Source organism: Balaenoptera physalus, assembly GCF_965194825.1.
Source record: "Balaenoptera physalus genome assembly, chromosome: 16".
In the NCBI taxonomy this organism is placed as follows: Eukaryota; Metazoa; Chordata; class Mammalia; order Artiodactyla; family Balaenopteridae; genus Balaenoptera; species Balaenoptera physalus.
The window spans coordinates 67,445,762-67,469,240 of NC_138898.1; the positions used below are offsets into that span (position 1 = coordinate 67,445,762).

The following is a 23,479-nucleotide window of genomic DNA, read 5'->3' on the forward strand; positions in this document are numbered from 1 at the left end:
GCCTCTCTTGTTGCGGAGCGCAGGCTCCAGACGCGCAGGCTCAGTAGTTGTGGCTCATGGGTCCAGTTGCTCCGCGGCATGTGGGATCTTCCCAGACCAGGGCTCGAACCCGTGTCCCCTGCATTGGCAGGCAGATTCTAAACCACTGCGCCACCAGGGAAGCCCCAATGATTTTTAGTTGTTGATATTTAGAGTTGTGCAACTATCACCAAAATCCAGTTTTAGAACATTTCCATCGCCATCATTATTCCTTCAATTGTGCTTATGTTTAGCCTTTACATACCAAAGCTAATTATTAGAATCAAAGAATAAATTTTTTTCAAGCTTTAATAAGATGTAATTGACATACAACATTGTATAAGTTTAAGGTATACAACGTGATGATTTGATGCACTTATATATTCAGCCATGTTGCTTACATATTCATTCATTCTAAGAACAAATTCTTTTGATGTGCTGAAAAAATCATTTGGTTGAAAATGGAAGGGTCAGTCCAAGTACTTCAGTTGCAAAGTATTTTCACTGCATTCAATTTGGATCTTACGACCACTCTAAGAGGTAAATATCACTAGCTCCATTTTACAGGTATCGGGTGGTTGTGCAGAGGGCTTAAGTAACCTGCCCAAGATCACACAGCAAGTGGCTGAGAATCCAGGACTTAAACCTAGTTTAGGCCTCCTGACTTCAAATTTTAGTGCTTTCTTCTCAACAGCCAACTACTATGTTGCTGATTTCTGATCATGGTAGATTATTAACCAGTTGATTTCCTGACAAAATTGCATCCTATGTCCTTTCTCTGCCTTATGGGGCACAACCAGACACCATCAAGGCTGGAGATGAAAGATTCAGCTGCAGAGTTTGCATGAGTTCCTCCAAAAACAGATTCCCCACTGTGTCTGCACAAGAGGGCGGATGCTGGGAAGACGGGGGATTCGGGAAACAAACAGAAACAGGCCATCGCAAAGGCTCTCTTGTACTCAAGGAGTGTTGGTAGGAAAGTTCAGATCATCTCTGTTGGGAGAATGTTCTTTTCTGTAGGCACTAGAGTTATTCCAGGGCCATGCGCATGGCCCTCGTTCAATCATGAAAGGAGCCAAGTTCATCACACTGTCTGGAGCCCTCTGAGATTTGAGTTCTTTAGGCTGAAGTGTCCCCGTCGTGGGCAATCCGTGTGGGAGTCCCTGCAGTGGGGAGGATTCAAGGGTGGGAGCTGGGTTAGAGTTAGACCCGAATAGCCACAGAGTGTGGAGGATATAAGTGATTGTGTGCTGAGTATTGAAAGCAGAATTTACAAGATGCTGTGTTAGTTCCTCTGAGAAACAGGCTCTAGTACGCGATCAGACATGCATGATTTTTATTAGGAGAACCACCTGTGACAGAAAATGGGGAGGGAGCCAGAAGAGGCAGGGAGAGCCCCTGGACAGCACAGCAAGTCCGACCTCCAGTGAAGGAGAGAAAGGAGGGAAGTCAGGGTGGCATCACTATAGGGGAGTCCTCAAGCCAACTTTGGGGACAGGAGTCTTGTGTCTCTCAGGAAGGAGTGTCCCTGCCCTACTCAGTCACCCCAGGGGGCAGCCTGTGGAAGCATACGGATTTCAGATCACAGTAGCCCCTGGTCAGTTTCATCCCCTATAGTGGGAGGTCTGCGAGACTCATTCCTAGGGCCACCATGTGATGGCCCGTGCAGCATAGGGCTGGCGGGAACATAGATTTGGCTCACTACTTACATTAAAAAAGTAAGTTGCCGGCATTCAGTAATCTGTATATTTTACATTTAAAAAACCTGTACTTTCTACTTCTCTTTAAAAAATAGTGGCAGCCTGGCAACATTCAACTTCCATTTTCACAAGTCACCCAGGATGGAATCCTTGCTTCGATGAGGCATGTGCTCTCCAGTTCGCCTCAGTCTCCACCCAGCCCTGTTTTCCTGTCTCCAGCCTTCTTCATTCATATGTGTTACATATCTGCCCCCTGTGGGCCTTTAAGTTTGCAACCTGTGCCTTAAAGACACCTGAGAAACTGAAATTTGAAATTCAAGTTCAGGCATGGAATCACATGGGTCAGAGCAAATTTGGGAGTCAAGGCTAGAGGCTGACCAAACAACAATAGAGCAGGGCGTCAGCACCACAGAGCTGATGTGCCTGCTGGAGAAGCCACGGGCGGCCCGGGCCCATAGCAGAGGAACCGATCCTCATGGAGAAAGCTTGGTTGAGATGGATGTTTGAGCAGCTAAGCACTCTGCCTTTGTGTCAGGTCGGTCCAGGAACCACCCTCCACATGCTCACCTTGGTGGGAGCTGTGTTTCACCCCAGCCTACCTGCTCAGCAACTTGGACCATGATGGGTTTAGGTTGTTTTTATTTGCCCAGCACCCTCTTGTTTAGGAAGCACTCCTCCCTCCTTCTGTGTGGTTCAGCAAGGCTGCCAGTTCCTAGGCATCTTTCTTCTCCTAAAAAAGTCAGGGCAATCTGAGGCTGGGTTCCCCCAGGAGAAGGCCCCTGAGATAAGGATTTGCATGTAAGTGGTTATTTGTAGGATGACTCCAGGAAGTCATGGATGTGTGTTAGTCAGGGGGCTCCAGAGCAACAGGACCAGTAGGAGATTAATTAATTAATTAAAAGGAATTGCTCACACAATTATGGAAGCTGACAAATCCCGAGATCTGTAGGATGAGTCAGCCAGCTGGAGACCCAGGAGAGCCAATGTCTCAGTTTGAGTCCGAAGGCAAGAAAATCCTGATGTCCCAGATCAAAGGCAGTCACGCAGGAGGAATTCTCTCTTGCTTGGGGGAGGGTCACCCTATTCAGTTCTATTCAGTCCCTTACCTGAGGCCCACACACATTAGGGAGGGCAACCTGCTTTACTAAGTCTACTGATTTAAATGTTAATCTCACCCAAAAACATCTTCACAGACACACCCAGAATAATGTCTTACCAGCTATCTGGGTACCCCATGGCCCAGGCAAGGTGATACATAAAATTAACCTTCACAGGGAGAAATGAGACAATGGAATTTAAGTCAATAAAGAGTGCGGTAATGAGAAAGCTACTTCTACAGGCACTGGGGCTCAGTCCTTTTGGTGAGCTCTGGTTGACAGTGTGGAACACACCTCAGAGGTTCCCATCTGAGTGGTGAGGAAACTGAGATATTCATCTTCCATTTCTCATCTGACATGTCTGAGGGATGCTCCTGGTGGGGGGTTACTTCCTGGAACTTCTGGCTCATCTTGTCTCGGCCAAGAGCAAGCCTTCAGGTGGTGAGTCTCAGGGGCTTGCAGTGGCATGCCTTTGGCTTGTATGGGGGTGACAGGGGTTCAAGGGACACGGGTGGGCATTGCCAATGTCTGCTGTGCTGGGCAAATGGCACATGCCTGGTCAACCACAGTGGCCCTTCTGTCTAGCAATGTTGACCATAGGGCAGCGCCTGGCCTGAACAGGGTCCATCAGGATCTCCCCTGGGATTAATTTATCATGGCTCCTAAATAGGTAGGATGTGAATATGGAGCTGTCAGCATCTGCTTTTCCTCGCGCATAGGGAGAGATGGAGAATAAGGCTGAGCAAAGACAAATGGAGAAGAGAAATGGGGGAGGGGAGGGTGCATGCCTCAGTGGCAGTGAGTCCTTTCTCTAGTCCCTGGGGCTCTGGTTCTTTCCGTAAACTACGCCAGCTGGATAAACCAATGTATTCCTTTTGTGATGAATTGAGTTAGAGTTGGGTTTCTGGGCGTGAAATCAGGAGCCTTACAACCAGTTATGGCAGGGTGGAGGGGGCAGAGTGAGAGAGAGATTGGATTGAGAGAGAGATTGCCCTGGGCCTCAGAGCTTTCTCTACTTATTAGCTCCCAGTGCCTGAGATTTAAGATGCTGGAAGGAAGATGAGTTTATGGTGGAAATCTGTAACTGACCATTAACTAGAATGGCACATCTAAGCCCCTGTGTCTGACCAATTGTTAGGTCTTAATGAAACAGCAATAAAGAAAGAATTTTTACTTTCAGTGCCTAATTAGCCATTCTTTTCCTTCCTGACTTTTGACTTTATGACTCTAGCTTATAGGATAAGACTTTATTGTACTCAAGTACAAATTAAGGCCAAACAAGGACTCTCCCATGTTTCTGCTTCTTCAATTTAAATTTATTTTTTGTAGGGTGACACACAGTACTCCATTAAATGTCATGTGTAAGAACTGTAAATTTTTTGAAGAGGGAAAGAAGCAAGCTTTTATCCATTGTGATCTGTGTTCTAAACACTACGAGAACTCATATTAATTAAAAAAAATAATAAATTTAATGCTGTTGTTTAGTTGCCTAAAAAAAAATAATTTGTCTGAAGTGCTCTAAGAATAGGCACTCTAAAATGTGCAGTGATAGAAAATAACAGTAGCTGCCATTTGTTAAAATTCTGTTAGTACCGTGCTAGGTCCTTAACATTTAATATCGCCAATCATCCCATGAGGCTTTGAGGATGGTTGATCTCCAATTGCCATGTGAAGAAATGGTGCCTCAGAGAAGATTTAACCAAAGTCTCAAAGAGAGAAAAGATAGAGCTGGGAGCCAGTTTGCATTAAGACCCTTTGAACTCCAAAAATCTGTGATCTTCCCACTTGTAAAGGGTGTGTTTTGCATGTGCTGTGTATGGGGGTGGTGTATGTGATGTGTGTTTCAGTGCTAGACATCGTGTTGGGTACTGCACATAGTAGGCACTCAATAGCACTTTTGTTTGGATTTAGAGTGTGTGGGTAACTGAAGCCTCGAGACCAAGGGGGAATTTATCTTTCCACTGTGTCTGAGCAAAGAATTTGTTAGGTAAACTAATTATATTTGTGTTATCATGGAAATTGTATTTGTGTCCCTATAGAAAACAAGTATTCTTATTTCTTTCTTTCTTGAAATTCAAAATAAAATAAAGAAGCTTGCTGACATCTACCCTAAATCCTCTTTTGTAACAAAGCAGAGTGTAAATAAGTCCATGAGAAGAGATTAACACTATCTTGTATTTGCACAGTACTTTACAGTTTAGAAAGCATTTGCTTACCGTGTCCCTTTAGCCCTGTGAGGTGAGAAGGAGAGGTACTAGGATACCCATTTTACTGGTAGGGAAATGAAGCTTTGGAGAGGTTGGGTAACTTGCCCCAAGGAGATACAAGAGTTAGGTGTCAAAACCAGGATGTGAGTGGGGTTTGTCTGATTTACAGTTCACACTTCCTGAGCAAGATTTTGGAGTGGTGTAAAGTTCTCTTCAGAGAAACAACCATTTTTCAGGCATTTATAGCCCACTTTAGCAGTACTCAGTTGCATTCCTCTGATCTGTATGCTAATTTTGTATATGCCTTATCTCTTAAATAATCCAAGGGTATGTGTGTGGATGCTCTTTGACTTGAAATCCTGTGTGCTTAGAACTAATGGGGTTGTAAAACATGCTCCAGAATTTACGCTTCCCTAATTCATCCTGATTTCTCCTGCCATTCCATATTAGCAGGGCCACCTCACCCCCTGCTTCTGCTCATTATTTTCCAGAGTGAAAGCACAAAAAGCACAAAGTTAGCTTCTCTCAATTTTTCTTCAGGGTGTTGGAGCCCAGACTGGGTGATGGGAGAGAATGGGGGGTGGGGAGAGGAGGGATTTGAGCTGGAGAAAGACATTTTTAATTTCCTCTTGTTCTCTCTAGCTTGGGAAGTTCTGTGTTACCTGGAGGGTATATATCCATTTTATTTTATTTTTATTTTTTACAAAAAACAAGGTGAGATTCTGTCTTTAATTGGAGTAATTAACCATGCTCTAAAGATGGGTCAGCTAAAGCAGAAATCGGTGGCCAATTGCTGTGGTTCAGGATGAGCAGGCAGAGAGCTAATGCCAGCTTTATGTCTGATTACAAAAGTCATACATGTTCATTATAGGGAATTTGGAATCTAAGGAAATTATAAAGAAGAAAACGCTAAGTTTTATCTGTCTCTTGTCAGCCATTGGGCTGTTTGGTCGACCAAGAATTCATTACTGTTACAGACATTCATTGCTCAATAGAATTATTTTATCAGAAGCCTTTTCCTTGATGGTGATAATGCTAATATTTATTGAATGGTTACTCTGTGTGGAGTCTGGGCTAAGAGTGTTATATAATCTGATCTCATGAATACTTTTATTTTCACTGTTTTCCAGGTGAAGAAACAGGTTCAGAGAGATTAAGAACTTGCCCAAGGTCACACAGCAACTGAGTAGGGGTGCTGGAGTTTGGGTTCAAACAGTCAGACTCTAGAGTCCAGGGTCTTTATCACTTTACCATCCATGTGTTGTTCAAGGGACAACATGATTCACTTTTGGTTTTCAGGAGAATGCATGGGAGGGAAGGAAAAGTACCAAATGGAGAAACAGAGCAGGGAAACCAAACTCCATTTGCTGGTCATGGGCTATATTAAAAAAATAGAGCAAAGCTGATGGTTTCACTTGTGTGTTGCCCCTTCCAAATAGCCACTATTGGAGTATGCACCTTCTCCTGATGCTGCCCTCAAGACTAAGAACATGGGCAACTTTTTTTGCCTGTAATCTTTAGAATTAACAGCATATTGGTCCTCTGAGGGTGGGTTGGATTTTTAAAAAACATTTGGAAGTCATTTGTGGTTTTCAAACTTTTAAAAAAATACCCCTAAAAGGAAAGGAGAATGACTTCAAACTCTGCAAGTATAGCCCAAAACAGTCTCTCCAAGGGTGAACATTTCTTTGAAGTTTCATGTTTTATCTTAGATATTTGTGAATTCTGTATTCTACTTCGTGCTATATCTATTTTAAGTTACTTACAGAGTAAAGTCTATTGATGCTACAAGGAAGACGGTCATGTTTGTTCTGTAGCTTTGAATGTTCCAGGGATACAGTAGGGTTCCCCTGGGGTACCTGTGCCCCAGTTTGAGAACCATGGCTCTATAATAACAGGGAGTCTCAAACTCTGATCCCGGGGCTGCTGGTTGTCCCTCAGGGCATTCTCTTTTTCCTTCACTCTTTTAAATTCCAGTGTTTTGAATAGTTTAAATTTCAAAAGAGAAATAATGTAAAAAGTATAGTAAAATGTCTCTCTCCTATCCCCATCCCCCAGCATCTCAGTACTCCCCTGAGGTAGCCAGCTTCCAAGAGGTTCCCCAGTGATCCCTGCCTCTTGGCATTCACACCCTTGTGTGGTCCCCTCCCATATTGTAACAGGGTTGGTCTTTGTGACCAACAGAATGCTGCGGAAGTGATGGTATGTCACTTCTGAGGTTAGGTTATAAAAGACTCCAGCTTTGTTCTTGGGCTCTTTCTGTCTGTCCAGTCTCTCTTTCTCTGTCTGTATCTGTCTGTCATCAGTTGCTTCAGAGGAAGCCAGCCGCCTTGTTGTGAGATCACTCAGGCACCCTAGGGAGAGGTGAGGAATTGAGGTCTTCAGCTAACAGCCAGTGAGGACCTGTGGCCTGCCAGCAGCCACATGAGTGAGGCTGGAAGCTTATCTTTCAGCCCCAGAAAACACTCCGATGACTGCAGTCCTGGCTGACGTCTCCCCTGTAGCCATGAGAGACCCTGAGCCAGAACCTCCCCAGCTATGCTTCTTGTGGATCCCAGAGCCACAGACACTGGGAGATAATGCTTGTTGTTTTAAGCTGCACTATTTTGGGTAATTTATTATACAGCAATAGAGACCTCATAAATCCCACCTTAAAGAGTTTCTTACATTGTTTCTAGAATTTATATACATGAATACAAGCAAATATAAATACAAATTCTCCTTTCCCTCTTTACTCAAAATATAATCGGCTACACATACTGTTCTATACCTTGCTTTTCTTAGTACAATATTTTGGGGAGATATTAGTGCACAGAAAGAGTATAGAGAAACCTCTCTCTTTTTTTTTTTTTTTTAGCAGCTGAATAGTATTCTATCAAATGGCCATACTATAATTTGTTTAGCCAGTTTCCTATTGATGGCATTTCCAATGTTTTGATATTATTATGTTTTTGTGTGTAATCTTATGCATATGAATGCAAGTGCATTTGTAGCATCAATTTCTAGAGGTAAAATTGCTGGGTCAAAAGGGTAATTTTGTAATTTTGATATTGTTAAATTCTCTTCCATAGGGATTGTACCAAGTCACCTTTTCTGCCCATCCGACCCAGCAATGTCTGAGGGTCCTGTCTCCCCAGAAGGGAAGGGAGAGCTGGTTGGATTTGAACTGATGCAAATGTGAAATCCTTCAGTTCCAGTGAGCTGATGAAGTGTCCCTCCAAAGACTATTTTACTTAGGACTAAGGCAACCTTCCAAATTTTAAGTGTTTTCAAAATTTGGTATTTATAAATGAAACCACTGTGTTCTCTGAGTTTGCTGAGGATACAAATTCAGTTTTCTTTTATGACTGGCTGCCACGTAGTGTCAGCAACTGCCCAGGTAGAAAGTGGGAACAAGAAGGACGCATGGTCATTGGAGTCTCTTTCCCTGAAAAAATGAGCTGCCCCAACGTGGCAGCTTGAACTCCATTCAAGAAATGGAGTTCTGGAGAACTCCAGAAGTATTTTCAACAATGGCAGCATCATTGGAGTAAGTAGGTACCTTCCCAAGGTGACAGTATTTTACCGTATTTCCTTATTTATAAGGTACTGTTGATTGTAAGTTAGATCACTGATTTGATAACAGCTCTTTGGGGGAAAAAGAAACCCTACATTAAATACTTACATTGATTGTAAGATGAGTGTGTTTTAAAAATGATGAAATGTTGAAAAACATGTAGCTTAGATTCATGGAAACGCAGTCACTCAATTCAGTTCTATTTGGTTAAACCCAAACCTGTATTGGGTGCCTCTCCCTTACTTCTCTCTCTCTCTCTCTTTTCTTAAATTTCACACGGAAAGGGAGTAATTAAGTCAATCCAGATCTGAGGAAAACTGGTACAATGGGGCAGAGTGAGCCTGTGCTGGAATCAGACAATCCTGGGTTTGAATGCTGGCTTTTACAACTTAGGACCTGGGAGATCTTAGGCAGATTACTTATTTCACTGTTTTTTGAGCCTTGATGCTCTCATCTCTCAAGTAGAGATAGTAATACCTGTCTCAAGGGATGCTTATGGTTACAAGCGCCAGAAGCCCAACTCAAGGTATCTAAAGTGCAAAGGAATTTACTGGGAGGATACTGGGTTAGTTCATTGAACAAGAGGCCACGGAAAAGCAACATGGCCACTGGGCTTTGGAAAACTGGCTCCAGGATTGATGCATCTACAGAATTGTTTTTGCATCTCTTGTGTAGAGCATGAAATAAATGTGAAGTTATACATCTCATTGGTCCAGTGACAGGAATGAGACCGAAGTTCTCTTCGTCTCAGTGTCCAAAATTCCAAGGAAAGAACCGTCTGGTCCTGCTTGGGTGATGTGGCTGTCCCTGGGTCAACTCTGATCACAGGAGGTGGGGGTGGGGTGGGGCTGTTCTTAGAAAAAGATGATGGGGCAGAAAATACCATAACTATTCAAGCAGAGGTGCTATGAGGATCAAATCTCCATAATACATCTAGCCCATAGTAGACGCTCAATAAATGGCTAGTATTAATAAGAATGAAGATAGTAGACACTGGTTGGCAAACATTTATTGAGTGTTTTTTGCATGTCAGGCACTATAGCAAGCCCTTTACATGCATATCTCATCAATAAAACTTTTGCATTTTTATTCCTTATCACTAGGAAATCCTTCTCCCCCACCCCCATCCCCAACACCATTTAAAAATCCACAAACCATAACTGACTCTCTGAGGGTGGCAGACATCAAATGAGAAGAGGGAAGCTTGAGTCCATGTTTCCTGCCTGGAGATGAGTGAGTTTCTGTTTTCTGTGCATGAAGGAGAGACTGTTGATGTTGGATGACACTAAACTTTTAGAAGTTATTGCACCCCCAGTTGGAAGCAAAGGGGCCACAGTGAATAAGAAATGCTTTTGCTGCTTTTTGGGTGAAGGGAAGAGAGCCTGCACATCTGCTGGGGTGGCTCACCCACGCTGCCTGCCTGGGTCCAGATTTCTGGCATCGATATGACTTCTTGACTCTCTTGAGCCCTGGATCTGCTTCAAAGTTGGAAAGCCCCAAGACTTCTGGGCTCTGTAGTTACTCTGGGTTTTGGAGGATAGTTTCTCTTACTAGCAAAATCATGGTGGAAATTTATACAGATGAAGGAGATACGCCAGAGTTTGGGGTAAACCTGCTGCTGGTTGATGATGTTGGTGGCAGTGGGGTGGGATTGACTCTCCAAAGAGCTTTGGCCCCTCTGGGGCTGGCGGTTCTGGGTGAAGGAGATTTTCTTAGTTTGTCCTCTGTCTGGATAGTCTCTGTGCTGGATATTTAGCATTTGCCCCTCCAGACCTACTCTCCACCCATCCTTCTCCTGCTCTGTACCCCAGGAGGCTGACCTTTGTGGACTGCATCACCCGAGCTCCCTTACCCTCTTGTGGCTGGTTGGGTTTGGCCAATAGAAGACCCCCATAGGATAGTAGAGGGTGGGAGGAGAGAGAGGTTGGGGGATTTATTCCTCTGGCTCTTCCCCACTGAGTTGCCATGGGTTGGCTGCCTCTCTCTACTGAAGGTCGCAGCTCCTGCCAGGCAGCTGTCTCCAACAGCTATAGCTACCCTCCTTGGGTTCCATAACTGTTTCATCTTCTTCCTCTTCTGGAGTGGTACTGGCTCCTCACTCTTGCTAGTTGTGGGGTACTGCAGCATTTCTTTTGGGTTTTCCTAAATCTTGCTCAAAGCTCTGTACATAGCCCTTTATTAAGAACTCTTCTTGATTATACCACTTGAGCAAGCCATGTGTTTCCTGCCATGATCCTGATTGATACCATATCCCAGAGAGGGGAGTCAGCTCATTTATTCATTCAGCAAACCTCCCACTAACGCTTACTCTGTGCCAGGACTTGTGCTGGGGATTTAAACAATAAGATATGATTTTTTGTCTACGTCTCTGAGTTCTCAGTTGTTCACCCCACAAAATGACTCTAAAGAAAAAAAGAATATTTTGAGGAGAGTCCTGAAGGACCAGCCTAGGAAAAGGGCCCCAAACCAAGGTTGCCGTAGAGGGCTATACGGCAGCAACTCCACCAACAGCGTGTGTTGGGGATGGGCTGGTCTGCAGACCACAGCTGTCCTTGCAGAGAATCCATGGAAATCCAATAGGCCCCATGCTCTTGCATCAGGAGGCAAATCGCAGGAGGAATCATCTGATTGGCTGTGCCCAGTCCCATGCTCAGTCACATGTAGGGTGACAAACTGTCCTGATTTTCCTGGGACTATAATAATTTTAGCACTGAAAATTCTTCATTCCACAAAACCTCCCAGCCCCCTGATTGTGGGAAGGAGACTCTGTCCCCTCTGGCTTCTGTTTCTCAAGACTGCACACAATGGAGGTTTGAAGGACATTTCAGGCCAGGATTTGGATATTTTCAGGAACCAAGTATGACTGGAATGTTGGGGCATTGATCAACCAATTAATTCATGTATTCAATAAATATTTACTGAGGCAACTATTATGTATCTGTCTCTATTGTAGGGGCTGGGTATAAAGTGGTAAACACAATGTGGTCCCTGCCCTCATGGAGCTTACAGAGCTGGACATTAATCATAGTGAAACAAATAAATGTATAATTACAAATTATGATAAGCGCTATGAAGAACATAGTGGAGCTATGAGAATGTATAAATCATAGGGTATTTTGACCTTGGGTGGGTGCTGGTCAGAGATGGTCTGGCTGAGGAAGTGACTGTTAAGTTGAAACCTGAAATATGAAGAGGAATTAGCCAAATAATGGGGTGTGGGTGGGTGGTTGGAGGAGGGGTACAGAAAGCCTGAGGCCTAGTAACAGGGATCAGAGATAAGGCAGCTCTTTACAACCCTGTCCTGAAAAGTCCTCCTAGACCCCCGCCAGTCCAACCACCACCTGCCAGTGAGGCCAGCAAGGGTGAATTGTGTCAGGAGTGAATTCTGTAGAAAGAAATAACAACTTGGAATCCACATGTATTTGTTAGCAAGTAACAGAAAACTCAAATGGTTTAAACAACTCATTTGGGGAATTATTATCTTGCATAAAAAGGAGTTTGGAGGTAGAATAACTCTAGAGTTGGCTTATTCAGTATTTCAGTCACATCATCAAAGACCTGGGCTCTTGCCATCTTTCTGCTCTGACTTACAGAGTGTGGCCTTTGTCCCAGTCTTTTCCTCTGTTGGTCACAAGATGGCTGCCATAGCTCCAAAATCACATCCTCACACAACAATGTCCAAAGACCAGAAGAGAAAATTTGTCTTCCTGTATCTCTTTTTAACAACAGGAGATACTTCTAAAGGCTCCCAATAAAGCTCCCATCAACCCTCTTTGGTCACAATTGCTCACGTGCCTATTCTTAAAGCAATCACTAGAAAGGGGGTCAGTATTACTATGATTGGTTTAGATCAGACAAGATTTACTCTTCATGGCTCAGGAGGGGTATAGCTTCTCCTGAATCATGTGACTGTTCAGTACCTAAAAAATTGGGGTTCCGTTAGCAAAGAAGAAGGGGTTCTTTCTTAGATAAGCAATAGTAGCATCTACCAAAGTGTAGGAAAAGCTAGTGGGGTGTGGTGAGTGATGAGGCAGGAGACTGGGAAGGTTCCAGAATATAGCATCCTGGTGAACTAGGCAATCCAGAAATCTCCAAAGTGACTGTCCCAACGTCATAGAGTCCATTGGTGTCAGAGGAATCAAGATGCCTCAATGGAGTCATTTTCTCCATAAAACCTTTCTGCTGAGACCGATGACCCTTAGCTGTAGAGACACCTTCATTGAATCAGTGACAACCAAGGCTTCTTGCATCAGTGACAGTGCCTAGAATGGTGCTATCCTTGGGCTTTGCATCTGTGAAGCACTCGGCAATGTACGAAGCATTTCCAAGTCTGGACTCATTTCCCCTCAACTTGGTAATGGGGAAACTGAGGTTCAGAAAGGTGAAGGGACTTGCTCAAGTTCCCAGAGCTGGAAAGTGGGAACACCTGGACTCAAGCCCATAGCTTTTAACTGAAGGTTCTTGTGTTCCACCCTCCTGCCTTCTAGGTAACTCCCAATGGTCCTCAGGTAGATCCTCAATCATGATATATTGACAATATGAATGAATGCAAAAGAAAAGGTTAAAAAAAGTTGTGCAAAGATAAAAACCCAGTTGTGACTCTCCTTGTGGACCCATGAATAAAGCAGAGTTATGAAACGGAGACCTATGAGCCTCCGAGCAGCACGCCCTGGGTTTATGGGGCTCTGTCAGGCCCCTCTGACAATGCCGCGTATTTACCTTGCAGATGAGTGACTTAATTTCTTGTTCCACATGCATCACCGGTGGATAATATTTATGCAGATCAGAAACCATTTCCCTTACTTTATTTTGTCCTGGGATCTTTGTATCCATTTGATTTTCTACCTTTTGACTTGACACTGTTCTTCGGGAGACCGTGGTGTGGGACGCATTTCAATAAACAATGCTGAAGTGACAGATTTCGACTTTAAATGAAATTGTGTTCCATAAAGTGGGAGACAACGGCTTATAACTCACCATCGGCTACAGACATTTCGGCGAAAGTTATCTTTCATGATTTGATCTCCACTGTATCATTTTACTGAGTGGCCTCGTGTGCTCTATCAATCAAACCCACTGACGATGCAGGAGAATGACATTTAAAATCAAATGCAAGTCATAGATTCATCTGCCCTGGAGGAAGAGATATGTGTCGTGAATCCTCGTTTCAATCTTCTGTGATTACAACTGAATTAGTCTTTGAAAAATCCAGAGGATGAAGTTTTCCACTTCCCAATTTTCATATTATTATTATTTTTTTTAAAGGGGGGCAGCATCAGATCAGTATGGAGGTAGACGAAAATGATTTAGTTGTGAGATCACCCGCTTGCCTTCCATCTGACTGTAGGTTAGGGCCTTTTCATATTCCTCTGACGGGGATTTTTCACATAGGAAAGGATGTTAAGAAGAAAGATGTTTTCTAACAAGAAAACATTTAGACAAGGAGGCTGTGACCCCGCTCACTCATTCTCGTCTGCTTTCTCGGCACACGTGGGTGGGAGGGAGAACCAGGAAGGAACTGTGAGCTGCTGGTCTCTTTTCTCTGTTTGAGGAGCTTTGCACAGATTGTGTCATTTTATATCCACATATCCCTGTGAGTAGGTCATCCACAACCCTGCTTTATAGATGAGGAAACTGAGGTCAAGAAACGTGTGCAAGGTCAGTAGAGCTGAGATGGGATCCCAAGTCTACATGATTCAGAATAACACGCTTTTAGAAATTTTGAGAAGGAATATCCTTGTTGATTGCCCTCTCTCTCTGTAACCTTAGTGCCTGGCACACTGTAGGTGCTCAAGGGCACTTGTTCCGTGTCTAAACCAGGAGTCAGCAAACTTTTACTGGAAAGACCCATGGTAAATATTTTTTGCTTTTCAGGCCATAAAGTCTCTGTAGCAACTACTCAATTCTTTCTTGTAGCTTGAAGGTTGGCATAAACAATACAGAAGCAAATGAGAGTGGCTGAATTCCAATAAAACTTTATTTATGAACTCTGAATTTTATGTAATTTTCGCATCATGAAATAGTACCCCTCTTTTGTTTTTTTTTCCCGGTCATTTAAAATGTAAAAACCATTCTTAGTTTGCAGCCCGTAGGAAAACAGATGAAATGGATTTGATATGCAGACAGTAGTTTGCTGACCCCTGGTTTACATAATAATTACTTTAATCATTCCCTACTTAGTAGGTGCCAAGAAATATTGTATCTCAAAGGTCTAGTTCGGTGCCTGGCACAAATGTTCTTTCTCCATGGGGGAAAGATTTATTTTGAGGGGGTTCATAGCCTTCTCTGCATTTTTTTTTTTTTTTTTTAAAGATTTATTTATTGATTGATTGATTGCTATGTTGGGTCTTCGTTTCTGTGCTAGGGCTTTCTCTAGTTGCGGCAAGTGGGGGCCACTCCTCATCGCGGTGCGCGGGCCTCTCACTATCGCGGCCTCTCTTGCTGCGGAGCACAGGCTCCAGACGCGCAGGCTCAGTAATTGTGGCTCACGGGCCCAGCCGCTTCGCGGCACGTGGGATCCTCCCAGACCAGGGCTCGAACCCGTGTCCCCTGCATTAGCAGGCAGACTCTCAACCACCGCGCCACCAGGGAAGCCCCGCCTTCTCTGCATTTTAAGGAGAGCCCAGACCTTGTCCTGGCTGGTTCCTGGGACTTCTCTGATGTAAAATCTGGGGAGGAAGAGAGCAGAGATGGCTGCAAAGTGGAGACAAAAGGGTTAAGTTAGTCTACTTGACAAGGGTTGAGAGACACAGTGTTGGGGGAGGGCAATAAACTATCAGGTGTTTGGGGGTCAGAAGAGCTCTTTGGGGGTTCAGTGGTGTGGGAACTGAGGAATGCAGGAGAACTGGTGAGGCAGGAAAAGGGGACTTTAGGAGCATTATTAGGAATTGGATCTCCTGTTAAAGACATTCTCACTGGGGATTGAATTCCCCCACTCTTTTTTTTTTAAAAAAAGAATCTGTGGTTTTGGGACATCCCTGCTGGTGCAGTGGTTAAGAATCTGCCTGCCAATGCAGGGGACACCAGTTCGAGCCCTGGTCCGAGAAGATCCCACATGCCATGGAGCAACTAAGCCTGTGTGCCGCAACTACTGAACCTGCGCTCTAGAGCCCGGGAGCCACAACTACTGAAGCCCACGTGCCTGGAGCCCATGCTCTGCAACAAGAGAAGCCACCGCAATGAGAAGCCCGTGCATCACAATGAAGAGTAGCCCCCGCTCGCTGCATCTAGAAAAAGCCTGCACACAGCAACAAAGACCCAATGCGGCCAAAATTAAATAAATAAATTTATTAAAAAAAAAAAAGAATCTGTGGTTTTGGTTGCCCTAACAATGGGAGGTGGAGGAGTTACTCAAAATGGGAGACAGTTTTATTAGATGCAAAAAAACCCCCAAAACCAAAAAAAAAACAACCTTATGGTATGCTTGATTTTTGAATGGTCTACCAGGCATTCATATAGGTTAGAAACCTATTTATGATTGTCCGAATTCTGGAACCTTCTGCATACAAACATTGAATGAACATTGAAGTGTCCAGGAGCATAGCTCCAGCATAAGTCAAGAGAAGATCACACTTTGTTCTGTATGGAGTGTCGTCAAGAAGGAGTCTCCATTTTGGAAAACCCTGACACTTGTAGTTACTCCACTGTGACACACACCTGCTGTTTCTGTATTTGTGACTGTCGCATTCAGTGATTCTACACATAGGTGTGAGCATCTGACTACCTCATTCAGTCCCTCCATTTCAAAATATCAGCAGAAACATCAGGGCATTGGACCTGATGGAGCTGAGAACCTGTGCCCTGTGATATTCTTCGGGTTGGTACATGGGGACCTGTTGTTAAATTACTTTCAAGTTGCTAGAATATGTTCCTTGAATGCAGAGACTGGGCCCCTGATTATATTAGGGACACAAAAACATCAACTGTGGGCACCTGGCAGAATGAAATACACAGATGCTTCCTTTGGGAGCGGCTGCTTTCTTACATCCTGTTTTCCTTTTGTTTGCAGGGTAAAGCCAGACTCCTTCACCTCCCACATTAGTGCTGCATGCTCTGGCCAGAACTTTTAAAGTGCTTCTAACTTTCCTTTAGCTCAGTTAGAAGAGCACTTTTTCTTCCCAATCTAATTACAGTTGGAGATGACCATCAGTTCAGGCTGTGCCAAGCCCACCCGCTCTCGGGTACTAAGGTGCTTTCTCCCTCCCTGGAAAGTGACTGTTGTCAGTTTTCTCCTTTAGGCAGCTTGAGCCATCCTTCCCTTTACCCAGTAGGACCTTGATAAAACTGGCATCTCTGGCCCTTCCTTTTATGGTTGATTTTTATTCTCCATGTGCCCAGAGATATAGTAAATGAAAAGGTTGGCTGGGGCAGGGCAGACTTTTTATTCTGATGGAAAATTCCATGAGGATTTTCTATTATTACAGTAGAGTATGGTGGGTGAATCCTTGAATCAGACTACCTGGGATCAAACTCTGCCTCTACCACTTACTAGAAGCTGTGTGACTTTGGCAAGTGAGTTAACCTCTCTGAATGTCACTTTTCTTATCTGAAAAGGGTGTAACCGGGCAAGACCCTATGGGGCCTTCCTGGGACAGAACCCCCCCCCCCCTTCCCCCCCGACCCCCGACCGCCCCGCCATGTCCTTTGCCTGCCTCTTGTTTCCTTTACCACAGAAATCAAAAGCACCCTGGGATAATGATGCCTGCTTATCGGTAAGCACTCAGGGCTGTCTCTGAGACAGAGGTGCTCAGGCAGCTGCTGGACAGGATCTGGAAGCCACCACCGGCCAGGGGCCCATGTGCCGCAGGTGAAATGCCCACTTGGGACTACCATCCCATCTGGGGTGCCAAAATTGTTACTGAATCAAACTTGGGTCCATTCACCCATGCATAGTAAAGCCAATCTGCTGACACCGGACTGTGGTGAAGGAAAGCACAGTATTTATTGCAGGTGCCAAACAAAGAGTTCAGGTCTTTTGAGTATTAGCTGCCTGCATTCCTTGTTCGATGGCTGCAGTGAATGCTGTGCTTTCCTTCACCACAGCCTGGTGTCAGTAGATTGGCTTTACTGTGCATGGGTGAATGGACCCAAGTTTGGTTCAGTAATAAGGATAGTGATAGTACTATGAGAATTAAATGATACAATGCATAGAATATGCTTAGCAACCAGTACCTGGCATAAATTACCCACTCAGTAAACATTAGCTTTAGAGTGTCAATTACTGTTTATCAGTATACAAAATAAAGCTCTAAGATTTCAAACTCATGTTCTCTTAAATGTTCTCTAAATTATTCAGGCAAAGAACTCATTTCTTTGTGTGTGTGCAAACCTAATATCCCTTAATAAATTTTTCCAAGTTTTGTATGTTCTCAGGGTTATAATCCTGTTTGACCTTTCCAATACCAATAGCACAGGAACACCCATGTCTGTGATGCATGCTTTCTTTCACTGTCCTGATTGCCTTTCCCAGGCTGGGCATTGGAAAGGAGAAATGTTGGAGGGAGGACCAACCATCCTTTACTGTCTTAGTCAGTTTGGGCTGCTAACGAAATACTGTACACTGGGTGGCTTAAACAATAGGCATATTATTTCTCAGAGTTCTAAAGTCTGGGAAGTGTAAGATCAGAGTGCTGGGAGATTTGGGGTCTGGTGAGATTCCTCCTGGTTTGCACATGGCCATCTTCTCATTATATCCTCACGTGGCAGAGAAAGAGACAACTCTGGTCTCTTCCTTTTCTTATAAGTGCACTAATGGCATCTTGGGGGCTCCACCCTCATGACATCATCTACACTTAATTACCTCCCAAAGGCCCCACCTCCAAATACAATAATATTCAGGATTAGGGCTGCAATATGTGAATTTTGGGGAAACACAAACATTCAGTCCGTAACATTTCCTTTTCCAAAACCCCTTTTTAAGCCCTCTCTGTCATCCTTGCTGTCCCCATTTGATGGATGAGGACATTAAGACTCTTGAGACATGCTTTGAATCATCCATGGCTGCACAACTTATAAGTGCCAGCTCCCCAAAGGACTGCATTTGGTGTGAGAACAGAATTCACCACCACATCATATCCATCCAAGGTGCATAAAGCCTTATTAATAATAAGTGGGGAGACCCAGCTTGACCTTGAGATTTTTCTGTGGTTGTGCTTCAGGTTCGTTTGGTTCCCAGATCTACCACTCAGATGTCCAACAAGTTCCATCACCTCTGGTGCTCAGTTTCCACGTCTATAAATGGGAATAATAATAGTGCCTTTTTATTGTTGAGAGGATTTTATGGCATTAATGCAGGTGAAATGCCTATCAAGATCCTGATAGAGTAAGTGTTCAATGCATATTGGGCATTATTAGCTAAGATGCACAAGCAGCAGTGGTTTGGTTTTTATTAGTGGATAACATTCCTGTCTGCTGTCATTTAGGGAGAGCAGAGTCCTAAGGGGAGAATTCACAGGTCAGGAGGGTCTTGGGGGTTGGTGAACGTTTCCATCTAATGTTTCAAAATGGGAAAACCTGGGGATCCCATGAAAGCCCCTGATGTCTTATAGCAAAAAATGGACATGATGAAGGAGGAAAAACTCAGGGAAGTGGTCAAGGAAGGGGCGGGGAAAAAGGGTTCATGGAGTGCTCAGCAGGTGCCAAGAATTTTCCATTTGTCGCATCACCTAATTGCAAAATCACACTGCAAGGTGGGTGATATTAGCCCCATTTTACAGATGAGAGAAAAGGGACCAGCCGAGTTAAAGAACTGGTTCAAAGTAGCACAGCTCGAGAGGGGTGGAGCCAAAATTAGAACCCATGGCTGTTCAGACTCCAAAGCCCATGTCTACGTATTGACACAGACTTCCTGTCCAGCTAGCCCAGTCAGGTAAACTGAGGCACACAGTGACAAGGGGGCTTACGGAAGAGATGTCCTGCCTCCTCAGATATCTCCCCCTTCCCATCACCAGTTGCCACCTATAAACTCTTTCAAACTGTGGTAATGGTTTCGAATTTTCCTGTTATCTTGATTTGGTATGAGAAATTTGGGATTTCCAAATTGACAGAGAAATCCGATTTTAAAGATGCTGGAAGGCAAACATCTGTGAAAAAATCAGAGGAACAATGTCAACATCTGTCCCTGTGAAAGGAAATCGCTGAGGTTCTCAATTTACAACCAATCAATCTTGGAGGCCAGGGTGCTTGCAAATTTAAAGGCATGTTGCAGCTATAAGAATGGCTACTTAATTTAGTTTGCATGCCTATGGGATTTTTCATTGTTCCTAGTTAAAAAAAATTCTTTTCTGAATAGGGAATGCATGTGGCAAAAAAAATGTAACAGTAAAAACAAAGTGTACAGCGCAAAGGAAGTCTCCTTCTCATCCCAACCACCAGTTCCTCCTCCCCAAAGGTAACAAATGTCGCTGGCTTCTCTTGAAATCTTCCAGAAGACACACTCTTTATATAGAATAATGTATGGATGTATGGTCCCCTTCCAATTTAAAAGCTATAAATGATAGCATAGTGTACACATTATTCTACATCTTGATTTTTTTCACTTAATAAGGTGTCTTTGTTATGTATCTTTGTTGCATATCAGTACATCCAGAGGTGCCTCCTTTTTTCTAGTGGCTGTGAAGTATTCCAGCATATAGATATGTATAAATTAGTTAACCAGTTCTCTGAAGGTAAACATTCAGGATGCTTTATGTCATTTTGCACTACAACCTATGCTTGTATGTACATTGGTGCAGATGTATGTGTTCAACTGTAGGATAAGTGTTTAGAAGTGGAATTGCTGGGCAAAGAGGATATGCGCTTATAATATTATATCTTCTAGTTTAAAAGGAAAGTTTTATTCTTTATCTTGGAGGGAGCATCACCTTCCTCAAGGAGATCAGATTGATGGAGCTTAGTGACCACTCACAGATGCTGCGGCCGCCTTGCTCCTCCCCAGCTCTTCTTCAGGCCAGAGAGGTGGAATGATGTCTGTTTGCTACATCTTGAGTTGCTAGGCTCAGAGATAAACGACCACATATTTAGAGTTACCCCAGTCCATGAAGTCTGCTGTGTTTCTGAATCCTACAGTTTCCTTCTTTTTCCTAGATCCACACCAGCCCCTTTTTACTCCAGTGCTAGACTCAGTCTTGTCAAGTCAAGGTTCACCCAGACTCTTCTGGTTGAAAACCTAGTCTCCTGGGTATACAATCAATTCAGGATTCTTAAGTCATCCTGGGTTTTAAATCTTAATCAATTCAAAGTTTCTCCCATCTTTCTCTTCCCTCTTTGGTGACAGGCTTTGTGCTGGGTGCTGTGCCTCCAGCCTTCTATGTAGGACCATGGAGGCATGCCTGCCCAGCTCTCAGGAGACTTGGCTGCTGACAGCTCACAGCTGAGTTGTGCCTCTGGCTGAAGGAAGCTACCCAGTTTCAGGAAATCCTCCCTCTGCCCTATGGCATCCACAACCAATGATTGATTCTTAAGGGCTCCAAAGTCCATGTCCCTTGCCTTGATGTGGGACATCTCTGAAGGGATGCCCCAGTTTCAAGGTTCCCCATGGGATTGCCTCTGGTGTCCATAGCAACTGCTCCACCTCCTTCTGCCTGCTGTTCTTTCCTTCCTTATGGCTAATGCTCCCTAGTAAACCTCCTGCACACAGATCTCCATCCTTGCCTTTGTCTCCCTGAAAACCCGACCCGTGATGGGCTTTTAAACATCACAGTGGGGCGTGGGTGTTCGGCAAAAGGGCCACCCTCTGGCCTGCCGAGGAACAGAACTTGTGTACAAGTGCCTCCGGGGAGGGGCAGTGTTCCTGTTGCCCACAGGGGTTCTATGTAGTGTGGGGGTGGAGGTGGCCCTGGTTCTACCTGAATGCGTCTCCTTTCAGCCTGGTCCCACTTGTTTACTTTGCTGCCCAGAAGCTAAAGAGTGTGGTGTCTTTCTCACCTGAATATTGTCCTTTTGCTGTAAAGGGTTGGTTGACTCAGCAGGTCTGCCGTGTTTGAATCCTGTACGTTCCAAAGGAAGGTCTGGCCCTTGACTGGCTGCTGGGAGATAACCTCTAAGTCCTTGGAATATTCTGCCTGATAAGAATGTCTGTGTTTAGTGGGGCCTTGGGACGTGCCAGATAATCTATGCCAACAGTGTGATTTATGGGGAATGCCTGTTTTTGTACGTCTCATAGGCTTTGCCCTCTGAAGGAGTTGGAAACTGAGTAGCTAAGATCAGCCGTGAGGGTGCTCCATGCGTATGTGACCCTCAATAAAAACCCTGGACAGCAGGGCTTGGATGAACTTCTTTGGTTGGTAATACTTTGTACGTCTTGTCATACATCCTATCTTGGAGAATCAGTTGCTGTCCATACAATGCCCCTGAGAGAGGACAGCTGGTAGCTTGTGCCCAGTCCCTCCTGGACTTGACCATATGCACTTAGAAACATTTTTTTCTCCAGCTTCATTGAGGTACAAATGGTATATATCATTGTGTAATAATTTAAGGTGTACAATTATGATGATTTGTTGCACAAATATTGTGAAATGATTACCAAATAAGGTTAGTTAACACTTCAGTCACCTCACATAATTACTTTTTTTGTGTGTGTGTGGTGAGAACACACGATCTATTCTGTTAGCGACTTTAAGGTATATAGTACAGGATTGTTAACTGTAGTCACCATGCTGTACATTAGATCCCAAGAAATTATTCGTCTTACAACTGGAAGTATAACATTTGACTAACATCTCCTCATTTCCCCATTGCAGCCCCTGGACCACCATTCTACTCTCTGTTTCTATGACTTTGGCTTTTTTAGATCCCATATACTAGTGATATCATGAAGTATTTGTCTTTCTCTGTCCATTTATTTCACTTAGCATAATGCCCTCAAGATCCATCCATGTTGTTGCAAATGGCAGGGTTTCATTCCTTTTTTATGGCTGAATAATCTCTCTCTCTCTCTCTCTTTGTATCTATCTCTATCTCTCTCTCTATCTCACATTTTCTTCAGTGGACATTTAGGTTGTTTCCATGTCTTGGTTATTGTGAATTATGCTGCAGTGAACATGCACGTACAGATATCCCTTTGAGATTCTGATTTCATTTCCTTCAGATATATGCCCAGATACTCAGAAGTGGGATTGCTGGATCATATAGTAGTTCTATTCTTAATTGTTTTGAGGAAACTCCATACTGTTTTCCATATCGGCTCCAACAATTTACATTCTCACCAACAGTGCACAAGGGTTCTCTTTTCTCCACATCCTTGGCAACATTTATTATTTATTGTCTTTTTGATGATAGCCATTCTGACAGGTGAGAGGTGATATTGTGGTTTTGATTTGCATTTCCCTGATGATTAGTGATATTGAACACCATGTCATGTATTTGTTGGCCACTTGTATGTCTTCTTTGGAGAAATGTCTATTCAGGTACTCTGCCCATTTTTAAATCAGGTTTTTTTTTTTTTTGTTATTGAGTTTTATCAGTTCCTTGTATATTTTGGATATTAATTATATTATATATAATTATATATTTTAGATATTTGGATATTAACCCCGTATCAGCTACATGGTTTGCAAATACTTTCTCCCATTACGTAAGTTGTCTTTTCATTTTTAAAAAAGTTTTATTTTTATTGACGTGTAGTTGATTTATAATACTGTGTTAGTTTTAGGTGTACAGCACAGTGATTTAGTTTTATATATATATACAGATATATATTTCTTTTCAGATTCTTTTCCCTTAGACATTATTACAAAATGTTGAGGATAGTTCCCTGTGCTATACAGTAGGTCCTTGTTGATTATCTATTTTTTTTTTTTGCATCTTTATTGGAGTACAATTGCTTTACAATGGTGTGTTAGTTTCTGCTTTATAACAAAGTGAATCAGCTATACATATACCTATATCCCCATATCTCTTCCC

General features: G+C 43.5%; 2 long non-coding RNA genes across 2 annotated transcripts in view; one reads left to right on the forward strand and one right to left on the reverse strand.

Moving 5' to 3' along the window:
• The window catches only part of LOC309645983, a 22,307-nt gene extending 12,824 nt beyond the window's left edge, over nt 1-9,483 (forward strand). Inside the window, exon 2 of the long non-coding RNA XR_014255152.1 lies at nt 158-9,483. This is a non-coding gene — a long non-coding RNA (uncharacterized lncRNA). The remainder of the gene's footprint in view (nt 1-157) is intronic.
• LOC309645982 lies at nt 5,946-22,889 on the reverse strand. Its single transcript, XR_014255151.1, has 2 exons — nt 15,178-22,889; nt 5,946-14,858 (listed from the first exon to the last, which is right to left on the reverse strand). It is a non-coding gene; the product is annotated as an uncharacterized lncRNA (long non-coding RNA).
• Nucleotides 22,890-23,479: the final 590 nt, after the last annotated feature.